Source organism: Siniperca chuatsi, linkage group LG4 (assembly GCF_020085105.1).
Source record: "Siniperca chuatsi isolate FFG_IHB_CAS linkage group LG4, ASM2008510v1, whole genome shotgun sequence".
NCBI lineage: Eukaryota > Metazoa > Chordata > Actinopteri > Centrarchiformes > Sinipercidae > Siniperca > Siniperca chuatsi.
The window spans coordinates 14,054,216-14,060,215 of NC_058045.1; positions in this window are offsets into that span (position 1 = coordinate 14,054,216).

Here is a 6,000-nt window from a genome sequence, read left to right on the forward strand (position 1 = left end):
ATCCACAAAGGATCAAAACAATGGCTATATTTGGAAATTAAGCATGACGCATATGAAATTTGCCCTGAATGTGTTTTAGATGACTAGGTAAAAACACATGTGTGTTTGTGTGTGTGTGTGTATGAATATCATATGGTTGGTATTGTTGTTTTGGGCTGTTTATGGCTCCTAATGGGGGGTTGGTCTCTAATTATCCTGGTTACAGAGGCATGGCCAACAGACGGCAGGCACCACACACTTCACAGGACGTGCACTGACCTATCTCATGTTCGTCTGCTCGCCAGTCCAACACACACAGACACATGCACAAACACACACATGCATAATTACGCTCAAAAAATTAATGCTTCATTCATTGAGCAGTGACTCACCTCACACACCTTCTGTCCAGGGTGCTTTACACCCAAACTTTACTTGCTATGTAAGATCAGCTGGACAAATAGTTTTTTCTGATACAACTAAAAGTTTTGCTTTTCTTGTAACACGTTTTCACAATTTCTTTCTGTTTTATCGTTCACTTTTGTCTTTATTATTGTAAAACAATCTCACGTTTATCATAGTTTATTTTGAATACAAAAAACTGATGAACTTTTAATTTAAAACAATATAATTATACAAAAATCCTGAAAGAAAAATCCAATGCTGTTTTTTTGTGCTATAAATATTCAGTAGTTTAACCATTTAATGCTTTCTCTTTGAAGAACTCGTGCAAAATCAGGAGCTAATTTGCATTTCCCCATTTTTTTCTTTCGTCACGAGAAGTATTTTCTGAGCTTTCCTTGCCCAAGTTTCACATTTACTGTAAACAACAGAGAACTGTGCAACTTGTGACAGCAATCACAACAACCTTTGATTGTGTGGGGACAAAAAAAATCTGGGTGCTGTAAATCAATGTGCTTTAAAAAAATCTGCTATTAAAAATCAGTAAAAAACCAAAAAACGATGATCTACAATAATTGTAGAGTTGTTGTGTAATCAAGTTATACTTAAGACATGCAAATGCAGAAACACTCCAGGTGTGTTTGCATGTATATGTACATGCACACAACATGTGAATACATAAACAGACTGTGTACAGTGGCCTCTCCTCTGAGCTTTCCCACCATGACCACAATTCATTAGTAATTGACCGCAGCAGCCTCACTCATTAAACATTAACAGGCTACTGGTGAATAATTGATTAATGATATGAGGCGATCTGCAGCAGCATTCTGACAATAAGAGTGCATGGATGAGAGGAAGGAGAGGCCGAATCAATGCAACCGTAAGCAAAGGCCCTGACACATGACACACACACACACACACACACACACACACACACACACACACACACACACACACACAGGATCACTCACTCACTCACTCACTTATAATTTAATTAACTCACTGTAACCATACAGTACATAATAATTTTAATGCCGTTTTGGCTTCGGAAGCCAGATAAGTATTGACTTATAACCTCATTTGGAACTAGATGTCAAAGAATAATGTCACCACCTTTGTGCTTCTAAAGATTTCTATCAATCTTAGTTTTAGAGCCAATGTCAGTTTTTTCAGTTGGTTGATGCTCCCTCTCATTTTAGACAGAACCCTAACCCAATTTCTTAGAGCAAACACTGCAGTTTGTCACTCCCAACAGGTACTCGTGGAGTGTTTTTGTGATTATTGCGGCCTGAATATTGCAGTCCTATTTGCAACATTTCTTTGTGTGTGTGTTTTTGTGAGAAATTGTGGATGGGTTGCAAGGTTGCGACCAAAAAAAAAGGAGGATGATGGAGGGTCAATGCACAACCTCCACAACCCAGAATTACACTGTTTTCTAATCCAATACCTCTATCGCAAGGACATTTGTCAGTGCCTATGACACCGCTGTGGTTAAAGTTTGGTTAGGTTTAGGCACAAAAATTACTTGGTTAGGGTTGGGTTAAAATAACTACTTTAACTGGGTTAGGGGACCTTCTTAGTCATGGTTAAAAATGCCAATGTCCAATGTTTTGTTGACCCATCTGACCAAATATATACTGTATATGCATCCTATATGCTAATCAATAAGTTGTTGTCTTTCAGTACACCACGTCCACTTCCTGATCCACTCTCTACCACAAAGACATTTGAGGTTGTTCTAGTCTGGCCCCACAAACAGTGGACCTTGAGAATGTGGTAGCACATTTAGACACTGTCTTTCTAAATGAAAATGGGCTTTTTGTTGAATATATTAATATTATTTTAGAAAGGACGCAGCTGATGATTTTGGAGGGTGTAATGTAACATGGAAATTTTTAACAAATCACTGCTCCCAGGAATGTACCTTAATAGTTTTGAAATCAGTAGTTAGTAGTTTAGATTAATATATTTCAATTTTCCAGTGGCAGGACCCATTTTAAAAATACACATAAGACGAAGACGCAAAGTACGTACAGTATAAGTGTCTCTTAGGAGCTTTCTGCACGTTTAAGAACAGGACCAATCTGTGCTTGGTATCAAATTGGCCAATTCGAATACCATTCATTTGACCCTAAAAAGCCTTCAAGCATCCCTAGTGATGGGATTTTCTCATTGAAAGTGGTTAGACAGAGTTTCATTAAAACTATCTGTCATTTAGCTGATTGGGCGTTTCAAAAGAGACCAGGCTAGTTTAAAGTGTGAGAATAATACAAACAAAGTTTTAACTCTACCACGACAATGATTTAGTATGATACACAGTGCTGTAGTTATGTCTGCTGATATAGTATGATTACAACACTCATGCTGAGTGGTGAAAAAATCATTTCAACAAAACATTACTGCTAAATGTGATTCAGTGGTCAGCTACTGAAAACAAATAAATTATTTTCCATGTTAAAATTGGATCTGAAACTCACACAGGATACAGTGCATATATTCAAAAACACACACACACACACACACACACACACACACACACAGTAGTTATGCTGACACTCACGGAGTGAAAATTAGGATAATGACAGTCATCTAGCAGCAAAAATAAGAGCTGGATGTCTCCTTACTGGAGTCAGGCTGAGCGAGAGCACAAGCTCATCAGAGAGAGAATGGAGTGAGATATGTCCACTGTCAGTGCTGATGAAACTCACCAGGACTTGGCAGGGGCCAGTCACTGAGGTGCTTGATGATGAATAGGGGGCAGGCTCACCCCTTTAAATCAACTAATGGTGTGTGTATGTGTGTATGCGTGTGTGTGTGTTTGTATGCCTGTGCTCATACAAGTGTGTCTTGTCTGTCTTTGCTCCTGACACTCAGAGCAGTTAGACCAGTTCATTATCACAGGGTTTTAATATTTAATTTTACGATTTGATAGAAGATGATGTTTCATTAATGAGGTGATCCATCCCTGGATATCAAGAGTCATCTAAACCAGCGCAGCACTGTGATATTGAAACTTCTACATGGCTCATCCTGTTTTATGCTATGGTTTTCTTGAAGATGCAGCATGTTGTTTCCTATTCTTCCACATTTTTAGCTTATCTCTTAATCAGTATTATCTAGCGTGAGATTATGTTATCTGTTTGTGCATGTATGCTCTAAATAGCACAGAAATAATTTCATCCCTGTCCATTAATCTCCCATTTGGTTAATTATCACAGTTGCTAATTACAAACCTCTCAACTGAAGTAGACCTCATTCTGCCTGTTCCTTCCCCTATTCTCCCTCTCTATTCCCTCTCCCTTTTTGCTATGTTTCGCAACATGGCAACAAGACAGCTGCACAGAAAACTTTGAATAAAGAGAAAGTTTAGCTATGACGAATTGATCATAAATATCTGGGAACATGCCCAGAACTAAGGAGATCTTCAGTCCTGAGCAGACAGTGACAGTGGATGAATCTCTAGCACTGCCAGTAGATTACCACCCCCCTTTTTTAAGTGGATGCCTCGGTTGGTGTTGGCAATGTATCCCCTGCCGTCATGCTGCTATTTCTGCCCATGCCAGTCGCTCCAGGATGGCTGCTCTGAGAGGGGTGCTTTGAAGAGCTGTCCAGGTGAGAGCTTGGCAATGGCAGAGCTTTTTCTGCTCTTTCACAACACAGAGTGCCCTTCAGGGACTCAAATTGCCCTGCAGTGTAATGGATAATACTCAAATCCACACGAAAATCACACACAGACACATACACAAGAACTCAATCTAGAGCTTTCTATGCATGCCCAGAAGTACTGTGTACACAATGCATATGTGCACACTCTTTCCGGTACACACACGCACACACACTTACACTCAGTTCCTTCACATATTAAAATAGCAAGTTTGACCAAACAAAAAAGCAGAAGACAATTGCTCTGGCATTAAACTTTCCCTTGGTACCATTTCAAACACAGTGAAAAAAACAAAAAACTTAAGTGCTTTAACAGTTTATTTTTCTCTCTGGACTTCAGCTCTTCTCTCAGTCCACCTCTTTTTGTTTCCTCTTCCCATCCTCCCTTAATTTCACCTCCCCTCTTCTAATCAGTAAAAACATAGCCAGACTACAGATGAGACCGTATGCGCCTGTGTGTGTATGTGTAATTATGTGTGTCTAATTATGTGTGCTATTCTATTCGGAGACACTGTGGAGAGGCAATGGTGAGGTAGTGAAAAGTGAACTCATCGCTTGACAGATCCCAAAATGCGCTAAATGTTGATTCCAAGCGCTGCTGCTCTCTTCTCTCTTTCCGAATGCCTCAAAGGACAGATCCTTTGTGGACTGACGTTACCTCACAGGGCAACGCTGTGTTTTTCTTTGCCTCCAGTGTCTATCTGTCTGTCTGTCTGTGTGAGGGGAGGAGCTCAGCCACTAGGTAGGATCCAACTAGATCCATTTTTTCCCTCAGTTTTAGATGAGCTCAGAGTTAGTAAAGTCTTTCTGAGGTTATGGGAAGTATTGGGTCTCTACAACACATCCCAAGGTGTTTTCAGGCACATAAGCACACAACATACACATGCACATCCACTTCCAAACATACAACACATAAACATACAAATGCAAACAAAACCTTTCTAGTGACACACGTTCATGCATTCACATTCTGTATGTATGCACACACACACAAACACAAGCAGAGATTGCTATCACAAGTGAACCAAAGTTACGTGGGTAATAAATCATTTCCCGCACACATAATCTCACAGATGACAAAATACATATAGCTCAGAATGTTTTTTATTCATGAAAGTGTGTGTGCACCTGGGTATGCACATTTTGCTCATGACCATTTGAGATTTTTTTTCATTTCCGGTGTGTCTGTGTGTCTGTGTGTGTGTGTGTGTGTGTGTGTATGTGTATATCTGCGTTTGGGGTGAGGGGATATGTGTGAACTGTGTCATAGAGCCTTGGGGGTACAATTTCAAATCGCAGCCTTAAGGTGGCCTCCTCACTGATCAAGTTAAACAAGCCAGTTACTGTGGTGCACCAGATGAGCCAGTGTGAATAGATGATATCATGATTTATTGGCTGCCAGGCATTGATAATGGGCCTAAATTCTGAATAGATGGCTAAGTTTGGACCAATGACGTAAAAAACCCCTTTTATTTACTTGTAAGCTTGACCATTTTACCAATTTCTACCGAACACACGTTTGTTTTGAAATAATTGAATTTTCCTTGACTCGATACACCCAAAAGTTGCAAGTTACAACTTAAGTTGATTTTTAAAATCCAATATTCACATATTTATAAATATTAATATGTGCTACGGCATATTAATGAAAATCAATGCCACTTCTTCTTCCTTATGTAGTCCATTTTGTGTGGTTCACATATGGTGCATGTGCTTCTTCTTTTCATTCGTCCTCTTCTTCTACCGTCTGCAGTCAAAGTAGCAAGTGGACGATTTGTGGTTCAAGCTGGGCTGGGGCATAAATCTGTTTTGCATGCTGGTGCACAGTTTGTAGGAGCAGATCTGAAGTCAGTTTCATGTCTAAATTAGAGCACTCAGTAGCAACACATTGTAAATGAGTCTTAATGAGTTTCCCAGCCTTTATTTTCTGCACTGTTAGACAGCCCTATGGCA